We start from the raw sequence: 16,715 nt of genomic DNA on the forward strand, positions 1-16,715 counted from the left end.
CTCTAAAAATCAATTAAAAAGAGAAAAGATGCTCAATGTAACTAATTATCAGAGAAATGCAAATTAAAACCACAGTGAGATATCACCTCAACTGTCAGAATGTCTGTCATCAATAAATCAGCAAATAACAGCTGTTCGAGAGGATGTGGAGAAAAGGGAATCCTTATGCACTGTTGGTAGGAATGCAGATTGGTGCAGCCACTATGGAAAATTTTATGGAGGTTCCTGAAAAATTTAAAAACGGAACTGCTTTCACCAGCACTTTCACTCTGGGAATATATCTGAAGAAACCCAAAGCACTCATTCAAAATACTGCCTGCATCCCTGTGTTCATTTCAGTGTTGTTTACAATCAAGATATGGAGGCAAACCAAGTGCCCATCAGTAGAAGACTGGTTAAGTAAAAAGAATGAAATCCTACCATTTGCGACAGCATGGGTGGACCTAGAAGGCATTATGCTGTGAAATCAGTCAGTCAGAAAAATACAAATGCCATCAGATTTAATTTATTTGTGAAATCTAAAGAACAAAACAAAGGAACAAATAAAATTATAACAGTCTCAGAGATACAGAGAACAGACTGATGGTTGCCAGATGGGAGGGGGCTTGGGGACCTGGGCGAAAAAGGTGAAGGGATTAAGAAGTACAGATTGGTATTATTGCTGGTTTGGCTAAGTGGCTAGAGCCGTGATGGCGAACCTATGACACGAGTGTCAGAGGTGACACACAAACTCATTTTTTTGGTTGATTTTTCTTTGTTAAATTGCATTTAAATATATAAAATAAATATCAAAAATATAAATCTTTGTTTTACTATGGTTGCAAATATAAAAAAATATCTGTATGTGACATGGCACCAGAGTTAAGTTAGGGTTTTTCAAAATGCTGACACGCCGAGCTCAAAAGGTTCGCCATCACTGGGCTAGAGTGTCGGCCTGTGGACTGAAGGGTCCCAGGTTCGATTCCGGTCAAGGTCACATGCCTGGGTTGTGGGCTCAATCCCCCGTGGGGAACATGCAGGAGGCAGCCAATCAATGATTCTCTCTCATCATTGATGTTTCTATCTCTCTCCTTCTCTCTTCCTCTCTGAAGTCAATAAAAATATATTAAAACAACAAAAACACAAATTGGTATTACAGAGTAGTCACAGGGATGTAAAAGTACAGCATAAAGAATATAGGCAGCCGTAACCGGTTTGGCTCAGTGGATAGAGCATTGGCCTGCGGACTGAAAGGTCCCAGGTTCGATTCCAGTCAAGGGCATGTACCTTGGTTGCGGGCACATCCCCAGTGGGGGGGGTGTGCGGGAGGCAGCTGATCGATGTTTCTATCTCATCTATGTTTCTAGCTCTCTATCCCTCTCCCTTCCTCTCTGTAAAAAATCAATAAAATATATTAAAAAAAAGAATATAGGCAATAATATTGTAATACTTATGTGTGGTGCAAGGTGGGTACTGAAATATCGGGGGGCTCACTTTGTACAATATGTGATTGTCTAACCATGATATTGTAAACCTAAAACTAATACAAAATAATGTTGAATGTAAACTATAATTTAAATTTTTCTAAATAATTTAAAAAAGAATATAAATGCTTTTTGGAGGGTTCAACAAGAAGCCAGTTAGAGTTGAGTAAGTCATTGGTCAAAGACCCTGAAGGCCACAAGGCCTCACCGGAGTGCAGTGTCTATAGTTCCGTTTGGAGACCCAGGTCAGGAAGAAGGAACATGTGTGACTTGGCAGACCCTGGGGTGCGGCTGACTGAGCAGGGCCAGAGCACGTGTATTCAGGGGATGGGTGGGGCATAGGGGAAGGGAGTGACCTTGGGTTCAAAATGGGCAGGGAGGCCTGTGAGTGAAGCAGGGATGGGAAGGAACGGACTCTGGGGAGGAACCACGCTGGGAGGGAGCCTGGTAGCAGGACAGCTGGAGGAGGAGCAGTGAGGTCAGAGAGGGCCCTTTAGATGCAGAATCCTGGCAGCAGGACAGTTGAGTAGCTGGGCACACCCCAGGTGTGATGGAACTTGTCGGGGACCGAGGCTGCCATTCTTCAGATTCTTTGGGTCTCTTGTTTTTCCCTAAAATTAGTTTTAACATCTGCTTTAATACCAATAGTCACGACTTTCTATTTATGGCTAATTAAACAAATTCAACCATATGCAGAGCCTCACTCAGTGTCCTCACACAGCCTGGGAAGGAGGTGCATTGTGGGTGGCAGGCGTGTGGCCCTAGAAGCAGAAGGTGGTCCGTGTTGCAGTGGGAGGACAGTGGGGAGGTTTGTCCCCAGAGCCAGACTAGTCTCATGGCTACATGACCTCTTAAGATTCTTTTAGGCATATGAACTTATCTGGCACTACGGTAGTGCTTTTTTTAAAAAGATTTTTTAAAAATTTGATTTCAGAGAGGGAGAAAGAGAAACATTGATCGGTTGCCTCTTGTACACGCCCCAACCAGGCATTAAACCTGAAACCTGGACGTGTGCCCTAACTGGGAATTGAACCCAGGACCCAACTACCACCCAGGGCTAAGATAGTGCTTTTTAAAAAGAAAATATATTACCATCAAACCAGCAATGCAAGAAATGCTAAAGGGTCTGCTGTAAAAAGAAAAAATAGGAAACGAAGAAGAAACACAGGGGTAAAAAATAAAAATGGTGACAAACAAGTACCTATCAATAATAACATTAAGTGTAAATGGATTAAATGCCCCAATCAAAAGACATAGGGTAGCTGAGTGGATAAGAAAACATGACCCATATATCTGCTGTCTACAGGAAACCCACCTCAGAAAAAAGGACTCACTCAGACTGATGGTGAAGGGATGGAAAAAGGTTTTTCAGGCGAACGGAAATGAAAAAAAAGCTGGGGTAGCAATACTTATATCTGACAAATTAGATCTCAAAGTGAAGGACATTAAAAAAAAACACAAGGAAATATATCAGTGAATTGTAACTTGTAAGCTGACAGACTTCTTGTTCCTCGCCACATGTTTACAAAAGAGCCTTGCCTTTATGTTTTCCTAGGGAGGGTGCGCCCGACCATGCCTCAGAACTCCTTCTGCACTAACCACAGCTTCCGGGGCAGTGGTCTCCGTCTGTAACTACTCCCTCTGGGTATGTCTTACAGCGAGAGTTTATGATTTAGAGCTAAACTGGAAAGTCGTCCAAAGAAATGGTTTGGTTAACACAGAACTCAAGTTCCTCTCAGTAAGAATGAGTGTGTATAGTTAGGCTTTATAGACATTTACAAAGAGCAATAAATTTCTATACTAGATGCTTATGTCAAATTTAGTATTTTATTTAGTACTAGTGGCCCAGTGCACAGATTCGTGCACATTAAAAGGAAATTAATTAGAAGAAATATTTTAATATTGCTATTCGCCCTTTCTCTATAATAGAAGTGTCAACCAAATTCACAATTGACAATGACAGATGGAAACACACACGTGTGATTCGTGCCAGCAAGAGCTTTATATGTATCGTGCATGCGCGAGTCAACTTAGCCTTTTATATATATAGCATAAACTTGCTTAATTAGACCTGCTTTCTGATGTATCTAAACTTTTTCCAGCCCAGTGAAGCACCCCAACTTCTCTTTCAGGCAATTGTCAGCAACACAGCAGTAAATATCAACCTGAAGCACATTATTATTGTAGATCATGCAGGGAGAACAAAGGGTAAAATATTTCACTGCAGCCGTGTTTGACTATTCTGTGCAGTGAGAAAACCTGAAGTCATTTTCAAGGTCCACCATTTCTTACTTCTCTTCAGTCCGGTCAAATTTCTAAGCTTTCTAAATCTCTGTTTTCTGGCTAATGGAAAGAAAATAGGATTCCACCAAGTCTCCTATCTACCTACTCCAGGACTTCTGTGAGGATCAAATGAGATGACGCATGGGAAAACGCTTCACAGACATTTGGTTAAAGTGTAAAATGTTTGCACCTGGCTATAAAGCAAGTCGTGTTCCTGGGCTGAAGAAACTGCAAGGAGGCTAGTCCCTAGGTAGAGGAAGCCGGGTGTTGCTATGTGACGTCATTACCTGGTGCCCACAGCGACTGTTTCTGGGCTGGGCTGGGCTGTGGGCTGCATTTTGCGCCATGGGGTCTCTGCAGCATTGGCTGTGATTTGGTGAGCTATCACTCTGGGGTAGTGGCAGGGCCTGTGTCCCACTTGGGGGAAGCCAAGTGTTGCTTTGTCGGTGCCAGGTCTGCGGTGCTATTTCTTTGTAAATGGCCAGTGTGCGTCATGGAAGCTCCTGTGTTGAGTGTCTGCCCGCTGGTGGTCAGTGCTCATCATAGTGACTGGTCAGATGGACAGAGGGACACTTAGCATATTAGCTTTTTATATATATAGATATTAGCATATCCATTTTGACCTGCTAACTCATCAGATAATTTCTATTTATACTCATTTTCTGGTAATAAATACAGGATCTGTGGCTGACTCTATGAAACTTAGCAACCCAGGCAGTTTTCACCCTTTCTTGGCCCTGGGAGTGTGCCCTTTTACCCTGCCTCATAGCAGACTCTCTTGGGCACGTCTCTGCTGTACTGTAGGATCCTGAGGACTCTTACTCTGACAGGCTTTGCAAAAATTAGTCAAACATCTGTTTGAAACCCATTTAGAGTCATTTTCATCTTTTGGCTTTGTCCTAGTTATTTTTAGGTTTGATAAATTTATTTTCCAAGAGCAAAAGAGAACATACGTAGGCTTTGATGTTTGGCTGAGGTTTAGAAAATTCTGTTTTTTGAGAGCTGGCGGGTTCTCCCTGCGGCACTTGTGAGCTTAGCCTGCACAGAGGGTTCCTTCAGTGTTGGTCTGGACTCAGGACCCAGCTCCTGGAGTCAGACCCCCTTACACTGCTCAGCCACATGAAAATGAACACCTACACGGGCCTCTGTAGCCCATCACTGCAATCTGTTCTTAGAGAACCCACAAGTAGAGATTTCATAGTCTCTGCAAAGGAAGTCTCTTCCAGGGTCTAATTATTTCTGCAATTAAAAAAGGCTTTCTTGAGTTGAACTTACTTTCTGTAGTGTAAGCCAACAAGTCACAAAAAGAGTCTGATGCTCTCAGGATATATAACTGTTATGTTTAAACAGTATATTTCAAATTAGAAAATGGTTTCATGTTCATTATAACTAACGTAAAAAATCTTAAAAGCATAAAGAAAATTAAATTTCCCATCATCCCACCACCCAGAGATTATTATTTTATTTGATAATTTATATTTTATTTTTTGAAATTTTTATTTTATTGTAACAGGAGATATGTCCTCTTAATGCAGTGGTTCTCAACCTTCCTGATGCCGCGACCCTTTAATACAGTTCCTCGTGTTGTGGTGGCCCCCAACCATAAAATTATTTTCGTTGCTACTTCATAACTGTAATTTTACTACTGTTATGAATTGTAATGTAAAAATCTGATAAGCAGGATGTATTTTCATTGTTACAAATTGAGCATAATTAAAGCATAGTGATTAATCACAAAAACAATATGTAATTATATATGTGTTTTCCGATGGTCTTAGGTGACCTCTGTGAAAGGGGTCACGACCCACAGGTTGGCGACCCACAGGTTGAGAACCACTGTCTTAATGGGTGTTTAGTGTGCAGTACATTATTGTTGATGATAGCTACAGTACTGAACAGCAGATCTAGAGGTTAATCATCTCGCTGGACTGGAACTTGACGCCCATTGATTAGTAGCACTTCATTTCCCCTCCATCATTGCACTCTTTGAATCTATGAGTTTGACTATTTTAGATACCTCATAAGTGAAACCATGCAGTGTTTGTCTTTCTGTGACTGCCATCACTTAGCATTGTGCTCTCCAGGTTTATCCATGTTGTCACATATTGTCAAATTTCCTTCTTTTTATAAAGACTGAGAGTAGTAGTATGCAATTGTATGGATGTACACATTATCTTTATCTGTTTATCAGTTGATGGACATCTGTGGTGTGGGTTTCTCCCCCTCCCTCTCACTTTTTGGCTATTGTGAATAGTGCTGCAATAAACATAGCAGTGCTGATATCTCTTAGAGATCCTGATTTCAGTTCTTTTGGACAAATACCCATAAGTGGGATTGCTGGATCAAATAATAATTCTATTCTTAACTTTTTGAGGAACCTCTATACTGTTTTCCATACTGTACCATTTTTCATTCTCACCAATAATATGCAAGGGTTCCAATTTCTGCACATCCTCACCAACACTTGCCTTTTCTTTTTAATTCTTACCCAAGGATATTTTTTCCATTATTATTATTATTTTTTTTTAGAGAGAGTAGGGGGAAGGAAGAATGGGAGAGGGGGAGGGAGAGAGAAAGAGACACACACACATCAATTGTTGCCTCCTGCACGCTCCCTGACCAGGGCCAGGGATCGAGCCTGCAACTGAGGTACATGCCCTTGACCAAATCGAACCCACAACCCTTCAGTCATTGGGCTGACGCTCTAACCACCGAGATAAAATGGCTAGGGCACATAGTCTATCTTTTTTTTCTAGGTACTTGAAATCTTTTACTTTTAATTTTTTTTAAGTTAATCTTTATTGTTGAGATTATTACAGATGTCCCTCTTTTTTCCTCCCATAGCTCCCCTTCACCTGGTTCCCACCCCACACCAGGCCCTCACCACCCTATTGTCTGTGTCCATAGGTAATGCATACATGCATATAAGATGTTTGTCTAATTTCTTCCCGCACCCCCCCCCCACACACACATACTCCCTTCCCTCTGAGAATGATCAGTCTGTTCCATTTCCATGCCCCTGATTCTATTCCATTGATCAGTTTATTCTGTTCATCAGATTATTTATTCACTTGATTTTTAGATTCACTTATTGATAGATATGCATTTGTTGTTACTTTGTTGTTCATATTTTTTATCTTTACCTTTTTCTTTTTCTTCCTCTTCTTAAAGAATACCCTTCAGCATTTCATATAATACTGGTTTGGTGGTGATGAACTCCTTTAGCTTTTTCTTATCTGTGAAGCTCTTTATCTGACCTTCAATTTTAAATGATAGCTTTGCTGGGTAGAATATTCTTGGTTGTAGGTTCTTGGTATTCATCACTTTGAATATTTCTTGCCACTCCCTTCTGGCCTGCAAAGTTTCTGTTGAGAAATCAGCTGACAGTTGTATGGGAATTCCCTTATAGGTAACTAATTATTTTTCTCTTGCTGCTTTTAACATTCTCTCTTTGTCTTTTGCCCTTGGCATTTTAATTATGATGTGTCTTGGTGTGGTCCTCTTTGGATTCCTCCTTTTCTCTATACTTCCTGGACTTGTAAGTCTATTTCTTTCAGCAGGTAGGGGAAGTTTTCTGTCATTATTTTCTTCAAATAGGTTTTTAGTATCTTGCTCTCTCTCTTCTTCTGGCACCCCCATAATTTGGATGTTGGTATGCTTGAAGTTGTCCCAGAGGCTCCTTACACTATCTTCATATTTTTTAATTCTTTTTCTTTTTTGCTCTTCTCGTTGGGTGTTTTTTGTTTCCTTTTATTTCATTGATTTGATTCTGGGGATCCTCTAATCTACTATTGAATCCCTGTATATTATTCTTTATTTCAGTCAGTGTATGCTTAATTTCTGACTGGTTCTTTTCCATTTTTTTGGCATTCTCACTAAGATCCTTGAAAGTCTCACTAAGTTCCTTGGAGGTTTCCAGAAGATTCTTGAGTAACCTTATAACTGGTTTTGAACTCTATATCCAGTAGTTTGCTTTCTTCCATTTGTGACACATTTCTTTGTCTCCACATTTTGGCTGTTTCCCTGTGTTAGTTTCTATGTTTTGGGTAGCTGCTAAGTCTCCTCGAGTTGATAGAGTGGCCTTGTGTAGGAGGTGTCCTATAGTGCCCAATGGCTCAGCCTCCCCAATCAACTGAGATGGACGCTTTTGGTACACCCCTTTGTGGGCAGTGTGCACAGTTTTGTTGTAGTTGAGCCTTGAATGCTGTTGGTGTCACTGGGAGGAATTGGCTGTGGGGACCAGCTGCAACTACAGTGGGAGAGCTGCTGTGCAGGAGACACCCTTATAGAGCAGGACTTGCTTCAGTGGGACTTCAGTGCTCACTGAGGCTGCCCCATGAGTGTGTCACTTATGCATGTGAAATGTTATAATCTGGTATGGTCTCACACTGACCACTGGTACACTGGCTCTTGGGTCTCCAGGGAGTTGCAAAGTCAGCCACGGCCTGGGGCCATCCAGCAGGAGCTACAGAGAGATCTGCAGATTCTTCCTCTTCATATCGGGTTTGGAAGTGCCCAGACAAGGCCCAGCTGTGAAGAAAGGTAGGCTGGTGCTGGTGCCAGTTTTTGGGCCTTTTATTGACAGATTTGGGGCTCCCTGACTCAGCTGCAGCTTCCTTAACAGAGTTTTAGCCTGAGAAAGGCCAGACCATTCACATGCAAAAGCCACTGTACACAGCTTGGGTGGGGTTGTAAATTAGGTGGGGCGAGGTCTCAGGGAATCACCAGGGCAGAGCAAACAGAAATGTCTGCCAGTCAGCCCTGCATCAGGGAGGTCCCAGCACGGGAAGAATGACCACTGTGAACACCTCCATCTGGAAGAAAGCCGCCCCTGCATTCCTGCCCCAACGCCAGACAGTCCAGTTTCTCCCCATATGTGTCTGGGTACCCCACAGCCTTGCCTGGAACTGGAGGTTAGAGAAAGTGGGAGTTTGTAAATTCAATTCGTGGTGCCAGCCTTTTAAGAGGAGCAGCTGTGTCACTCAGCCCCAATCCGCACTTGTTTTTTTCAGTCCGTAGTTCTTACTGCCCGTAGGGACTTCTTTCCCCAGCTCTGGGACCCAGGTTGGGGGCCTTGTGTGGGGCTGGGACTCCTTGCTCCTCTGGGCGGCCTCCACAGAGGTGATCTCCATCCTGATTAAAAAAGTGGCTCACCTGGGTGCCAGATCACCCATTGTGCACCTCCGCACCTCCTACCAGTCTCAGTGTGATTTCTTCTTTACCTTTCTAGTTGTAGGACTTCTACTCAGCCAGCTTTCCCGCAGTTCTGGATTATAGTTATTCTGTATTTTAGTTGAAATTTTGATGTGGTTGTGGGAGGCAGCAAATACAGCGTTTACCTATGCCACCATCTTGGTTCTCCATAGTCTATCTCAGTGATGGCAAACCTTTTGAGCTCGGCGTGTCAGCATTTTGAAAAACCCTAACTTAACTCTGGTGCCGTGTCACATATAGAAATTTTTTGATATTTGCAACCATAGTAACACAAAGATTTATATTTTTGATATTTATTTTATATATTTAAATGCCATTTAACAAAGAAAAATCAACCCCAAAAATGAGTTCACGTGTCACTTCTGACATGCGTGTCATAGGTTCACCATCACTGGTCTATCTTTTAATCAGTTATTATTTTACTAATGAGTTATAGGAGTTCATCATATATTTTGGAGGTTAACCCCTTTATCAGATAAATGATTTACAAATATTTTCTCCCATTATGTATGTTGCCTTTTCACTTTGTTGTGTTTTTTTTTTTTGTGCAGAAACCTTTTTTAGTTTGATATACTCCTGCTTGTTTTTGTTTGTTAGCTGTGGTTTTGGTGTCATATCCCTGAAATCATTACCAAGACCAGTGTCATGATTTCTGCCTATGTTTTTGCTCTAGGAGTTTTACAATTTCAGGTCTTATGTTAAGACTTTAATCCACTTTGAGTTGATTTTGTGTATGGTATAAGATAAAGGTCTAATTTCATTCTTTGGCATGTGGATATCCAGTTTTCCCAATCCCATTAGTTGAAGAAACTATCCTTACCCCATTACAGATTCAATGCAAATCCTATCAAAATCCAAGTGGCATTTTTTACAGAAGTAGAAAAAAATTCTAAAATTCATATGGTACCACAAAAAAATCACTCATAGCTAAATCAATCTTGAGAAAAAAAGAACAAAGCTAGAGGCACTGTACTTCTTGATTTAAGCATCCTATCTAATAAAAGAGAAACATGGTAATTGGTGTATGACCGCTACCCTTCCCATTGGCTAATCAGTAAGATATGCAAATTAACTGCCAGCCAAGATGGCGGCCGGCAGCCAGGCAGCTTGAAACTAACATGAGGCTTGCTTGCTTCAGTGACGGAGGACTCCAACGTTCCCCGCCTGCCTTGCCGGCCTCTGAGCCTGCAGTTTGAAACATAGTTACAAATATAGAAGCTAAACAAAACCCCAGAAACCTGCTTTCAGCTAACCGGGATCTCAGAGCTGGAGTTATACATTGTTTCGATTATAGAACCAAAACAAACCAGATACCTGCTTTCAGGAGCGGAGGCCTAAGAGCTGGAGCCTCAGAGCTAAAGCTGGCCTAGAATAAAAAAAAAAAGAAAAAAAGGAGCGGTTGGGAGCTTCCGTCACCCGCCAGCCTAAAAACAGCCCTCAGCCCCTCACCCAGACTGGCCAGGCACCCCAGTGGGGACCCCAACCCTGAAGAGTGTGAGACCAGCTGCAAACAGCCTTCAGCCCCTCACCCAGACTGGCCAGGCACCCCAGTGGGGACCCCCACCCTGAAGGGTGTGTGACCAGCTGCAAACAGCCCTCAGCCCCTCACCCCCTCACCCAGGCTGGCCAGGCACTCCAGTGGGGACACCCACGCTGATCCAGGACACCCTTCAGGGCAAACCAGCCGGCCCCCACCCGTGCACCAGGCCTCTATCCTATATAGTAAAAGGGTAATATGCCTCCCAGCACCGGGATCAGCGGAGCCGCGAGGCCTCCCAGCACCGGGAACAGCGGAGCCGCGAGGCCTCCCGGCACCGGGATCAGTGTGACAGGGGGCAGCGCCCAAACCCCCTGATTGCCCTGCGGCTCTGTGTGTGACAGGGGGTGGGGCCACAACCTCCCTATCGGCCCTGCTCTGTTCTTGACAGGGGAAGGCGCCCCAACCCCCTGATCAGCCCTGCTCTGTGCCTGATAGGGGGGAGCTCCCAACCCCCTGATCACCCTGCGGCTCCATGTGTGACAGGGTGCGGCGCCCCAACCACCCCCCGCCCACGGGCCCTGCTCTGTGTGTGACGGGGTAGAGCCATAACCTCCCCATTGGCCCTTCCCTGAGTGTGACAGTGGCGGCACCCCAACCCCTTGATCGGCCCTGGCTGTGGGTGATAGAGGGCGACGCCCCAACCGCCCCCCACGGGCCCTGCTCTGTGTGTGACGGGATAGAGCCATAACCTCCCCATCGGCCCTGCCCTGAGTGTGACAGGGTGCAGCACCCCAACCCCCTGATCTGCCCTGCTCTGTGTATGACAGGGGGCGGTGCCCCAACTCCCCTCTCGGCCCTACTCTGTGAGTGACAGGGGGGAGCTCCCCACCCCCCTGATGGGCCCTGCTCTGTGCGTGACAGGGGCAGTGCCCCAACTCCCCAATCGGCCTGCTCTGAGCCCGACCAGGGGCTGCACCTAGGGATTGGGCCTGCCCTCTGCCACCCGGGAGCAGGCCTAAGCCAGCAGGTCGTTATCTCCTGAGGGGTCCCAGACTGCGAGAGGGCACAGACCGGGCTGAGGGACCCCTCTTTCCCCCTGAGTGCACAAATTTTTGCGCACCAGGCCTCTAGTATGTTATAAAGCTACAGTAATTAAGGTAGTATGGTACAATCATACAATCAGATGTATAAACCAATAAAGACCCTAGAAATAAATCCACACATATAGTATAGCCAACTGATCTTCAACAAGGGTGCCAAGAATAATCACTTTTAATATATTGATTTTCTCTAAGTCTTTTCTCTTTGCCTAAGGTAATATAGCCTTCTACTGTATACACTATTTACAGTCTATTTTCTACTAAATATGTTGCCATCACTATTCCATATCATCAGATATTTTACAATATCACTTTGAAATTGATATGTAATTCACATATCATAAAATTCATATTTTTAAAGCATACAATTCAGTTATTTTTCTTGTATATTCACAAAGTTGTTCTAGTCACCACTGTCAAATTGCTGAACATTTTTGTCACCCTAAAAAGAAATCCTAAAGCTATTAGCAGCCACTTCCTATTGGTGTCCCTCCCTTTATCCCATGGAAACCACTAATCTATTTCTATATTTATGGATTTGCCTATTCTGGAAATTTAATATGAATGTAACCATACAATATGTGGCTTTTTATGCCTGGCTTCTTTACTCAATATGTTTTCAAGGTTCATCTATGTGGTAGCATGTGTCAGTAACTCTTTTTACTTCATTTCTTTTTAGTGTTGAATAAAATTCCATTGTATGGATGTGCACGTTATGTTTATCTGTTTATAAGTTGATGGACATTTGTTTCCCCCCCCACACACACACACACTTTTTGGCTATTGTGAATGGTGCTGCTATGAACATTCATGTGAAGGTTTTTGTTTGAACTCCCATTTTCAGTTCTTTGGGGTATATACCAAGAAGTGGAATTGCTGGGTCATAATAGTAACTCTGTGTTTGTGAAATTGCTGGGTCATAATAGTAACTCTGTGTTTAACTGTTTGAGCAATTGCCAAGCTGTTTTTCACAGTAGCCACACCACTTTACATTCTCATAATTTATGAGGGTTCCAGTTTCATCACATCCTTGTCAGCACTTGTTATCTTTGTCTTTTGTCTTTAGCCACTCTTGTAGGTGTGAAGTGGTATCTCCTTGTTGCTTTGATTTGCATATTGTCAATGTTTAATGATGTGTGTATTGGCCATTTATATATTTTATATTCTCTTTGAAGAAATGTCTCTTTGGATCCTTTGCCCATTTTTTTAGTTGGATTGTTAGTCCTTTTATTATCGAGTTTAAGAGTTCTTTACATATCTGGATAATAGATCCTTGTCAGAGATATGATTTACAAATATTTTCTTCCATTTTGTGGGCTATCTTTTCACTTTCTTGACAGTGTCCTTTGATGCACAAAAGTGTTTAATTTTTATAAAGTACAGTGGGGAGGGCAGTTGGGGGCAACCAGGCTGGCGGGGGGGGGCAGTTGGGGGTGAACAGGCCAACAGGGGAAGGCAGTTGGGGGGACCAGGCCAGTAGGGGAGGGCAATTAGGGGCAACCAGGCCAGCAGGGGAGGGCAGTTGGGGGCCATCAGGCTGGCAGGGGCAGTTGGGTGTGACCAGGCCGGTAGGGGAGGGCAGTTAGGGGCAACCAGACCAGCAGGGGAGGGCAGTTGGGTGTGACCAGGCCTGAGGGAGAGGGCAGTTAGGGGCGACCAGACCTACAGGGGAGGGCAGCTAGGGGCAACCAGGCCTGCAGGGGAGGGCAGTTGGGGGTGACCAGGCAGGCAGGGGAAGGCAGTTGGGGCGAGATCAGGATAGCAGGGGAGGGCAGTTGGGGATGATCAGGCTGTTAGGGGAGGACAGTTGGGGGCAATTGGGCCACATGGGAGCAGTTAGGTGTCAATCAGGCCAGCAGGGGAGCAGTTAGGGGTAATCAGGCAGGCAGGCAGGCAGGCAGGTGAGCAGTTAGGAGCCAGCAGTCCCTGTGGGATCGGGCCTAAACCAGCAGTCAGACATCCCCCAAGGGGTCCCAGATTGGAGAGGGTGCAGGTCGGGCTGAGGGACACCCCACCCCTCCTCCCTCCTGCACAAATTTCATGCACCGGGCCTCTAATACATATATATATGGCTAATATGCAAAGTGTCCCCTCAGGAGTTTGACCACTCGCTATGATGTGCGCTGACCACCAGGGGGCGGCATGGAATGAATGAAGGCCCTGATCAGTCCTGATCACTGGCCAGGCCTAGGGACCCTACCATACACGAACTTTGTGCACCGGGCCTCTAGTTTTTGTATATCCTTCTATTAATGAATTTGTATATCCTTCTATTAATGAATTTACAGTGCAATTGTAGAAGATAAGATGATGTAAAAGGCTTAATAATCCAAGGTACTAGTGAGCGACTAGCATGTTACTTTTTTGTCTTGCATTTGTTTTGTTTTTTTTGCTTTTGAGAACTGCTCTCCTCATATCTAGCGGGGTGCCAATCACCCAGGTACCACTCCCTGGGCAGTAGGCTGGACAGTGCGTCACTTTGGGGTTGTTGTGGAGTGTCACCCTTCTTTCAAGATCTTCAGTCCTGAAGACCTCTAATCCTAGAAAGCTCATAGGAAAGGCTTTCCCATCCCAAGAAAACCCGTGCTTGAATGAAGCAAACTTAGGGAAGCAGAGCTGAGAGGTTATGAAAAAGACTCCCAGTGGTATTTGAACCTCTAGATCTAGCTGGCTTAAAGACAGCTTGAATTCACTCCTAGACATTTCAGTTAGGCCAATGAGTTTGCTCTTTTGCTTAAGCAAGGTTTGGGGAGCTCTGTCACCTGCAGAGCCCACCTTTACACCTTGTGTCCGTGCCATGGTGCCATTCCCTAGAGGAATAACCAAGTAAGTTAGGTCTCTGTGACCCCAACTCCCCAGAGGATGGGTGTTCCTCAGGGAGAGCAGGTCCCATGCATTATACCTCTTTCGTGCTTCAAGGCATCAAAGAGGAGAGCCACCAAAGGCGGCAGCGTTTGCCGTGGGGCCTGGGGCCACTGTTGTGATAACACCCCTGGCAGGCGAAGGCCAGCACTCAGCGTGCCAGGACAGCTCCTGGCTGTGGCCTGTGATTAGAAAGGCAGGGTGCATGGGCTGCAGGTCACCGGGCTCCGCACACTCCTGTCTGTTGAGAGCTCTGCCATGAAGAGCTGCTTGGCTGCTTTTCACACTGTTATCCAGTAAGATTGCAACTTATGGCAGTGACCAGTGTAGCCGAGCCCGAGGTGAGTGTGGAGGTAGCTCAGGTCGCGGTTTACCTGCACACAATTCCTTCTTTTTGTCCCCGCTGCAGCTCTCCTTGCCACTGGGCTTGTAGGACACCCCAGTGGCGTGGACCTGGACCCCAGGTTTTATAAGAGTGCTCATATAATTTTGGAGCTCTCTGAATTCAAAATTAGGTATAAAAATAATTACTTAGGTCAAAAGGGAAATCGCAACAAATTACTGGAGCCTGGAGACCAAGATGCCTGACCCTTGAGATCTCTTGAGCCAGCTTATCAGAACCATCTGCTTCGAAATGCTTCCTGATTGTTACCCAAGTTCCCCATGCCACCTAGAACATTGTACCACCCACAGCCATGGCAAGCAAGGGGCCCTCAGGCTCCAGGCCAGACTTGCCTCTGAAGTTCAGACTGGCTTTTCCCCTTCTTCTTTCTGTGTGATTCTCAGAGAGCTATCAGCAAGAAACTAACTCAATGTGCAACTTAAATCCTTATGTTTTAGAGGGGTACACATTAAGCATTCAGGAATCATAGGCTAGAAATGATTTTGTGCTCTGTGTGTGTGTGTGTGTGTGTGTGTGTGTGTGTGTGTGGGTGGGGTGGGGGGTAGAGGGAGGAGGCCGTCAGCGGCCCTGGGGAGCAGAGCCCGCTGCTTCCTGAGGAAGCTTTGCTCAGATGCTGGCTGCCTGGGCCCCTCAGTGAGGTTTTCCTCCCGGCACCAAGCCCCAGAATAGTGTAGCGGACGCTGGCTGAGGTCAGCACTCCCGGGAGCACAGAAGCCAAAGGTTTTGCAGTAAGTACATGGTTGGTTATTATTTAAGACGGGGATGGGAAATCTTAGAACAGCTCTCTCTGGGGAAAGACATTCTTCTGTTTTAGGTGTAATGTTGAACGTACACAGTGAATCTTGATATGACTAAGGCATTATTAAGACATTTATTTGTGGTTTGCAGACCCGATAAGCTAATACTACATGCATACTTTTGGGGGCTAAACATGAATTGGAAACTCATCTTCTACATCTTGAAGAAGTCGTCTTGTCTCACTGCCTGTTTTGTTCATCTTGCAAAGAAAGCAAGGACAGTGCATGTCTGCCCCTGGTGAGATGCCCACGGCCCTTTGAGAGGCGTCCTCTGTGGCACTGAGCATGGGCACGGGGGGGTCTGTGCACAGCCAAGGCGATGGGCGGCCCCTGTGCATCCTCTCCATCACGCTGCAGCCTGAAGCCCTGCGGAGAGCTGCCCGCCTGGCTGGCTTTTAAGTCCCAGAGGTTCTGGAGCCTTCTCCCCTGAAGATTAGCACTTGGGAGTGTGCCCCGCCATCCTGCAGAGGGCTGATAGGGTCCCGTGCTCCATATCTGGGCCAGGCACCCTCTTATGAGGCGGAGCCGGCAGAATCTCAAGGATGTGGCTGAGATCGAGGCTTTTCTCGCAGCGACGGCGTCTTATATGGGCTCTGGGTAGCCAGTGCAGTATTTCATCCCACCCCCTCTCCCCAGCGAGGGGTTCAAACTGCTTTCCTTACAGTGTCTTCACCACTCTGTTTTCTAGAAATCAAGTTTTGGATTTTTATTTCCTTTTCACACTGAGCTAATTTCTTGCTAGAATGAGATATTTAGCTCTGCCATATAGGAAATTTCCTGAAGATCGTGATTCCCCTCCTAGAACCAGAGGCGGGCGCCCTGCTAGAGCCTCTCTCTGCTGTGGTTCACAGTGCGCGTTCCCTGGCTCCTCTCGCAGTCCCGTTTCACTTCCCTCATCCCCGCCTTTGCCAAGCGAGCTTAGGGGTAAGTGTGGTCTGTTCTCAGCAGGAAGAACCCACAAAAGTAGAGGAAGTCAAAAGTAACAATACTGAACTTGCAGTTGAAACCAAAACACTTCATGTGAAATATTTTTCCCTTATTTCAAAAACACCTTGGATTTTTTTAATGGAAAAGTCGCATTCTTGAGTGCTTACTGAGTGGTGGGACAGCAGC

The 16,715-nt window shown here is 45.2% G+C and overlaps 1 protein-coding gene across 2 annotated transcripts in view; it reads left to right on the plus strand.

Moving 5' to 3' along the window:
- The window catches only part of SPECC1 (sperm antigen with calponin homology and coiled-coil domains 1), a 249,111-nt gene that overhangs the window by 20,380 nt on the left and 212,016 nt on the right, over nt 1–16,715 (plus strand). The window contains exon 1 of one of the 2 annotated variants that reach the window (XM_036296312.1): nt 3,004–3,108. The exons of the other annotated variant lie outside the window; for it this stretch is intronic. The gene's annotated coding sequence lies outside the window, so the exon portion shown is untranslated. Of the gene's footprint in view, nt 1–3,003; nt 3,109–16,715 lie in introns of those variants that run through there. 2 annotated transcript variants of the gene reach the window in all.

This window comes from Myotis myotis, unplaced genomic scaffold, assembly GCF_014108235.1.
Source record: "Myotis myotis isolate mMyoMyo1 unplaced genomic scaffold, mMyoMyo1.p scaffold_m19_p_29, whole genome shotgun sequence".
NCBI classification, from domain to species: Eukaryota; Metazoa; Chordata; class Mammalia; order Chiroptera; family Vespertilionidae; genus Myotis; species Myotis myotis.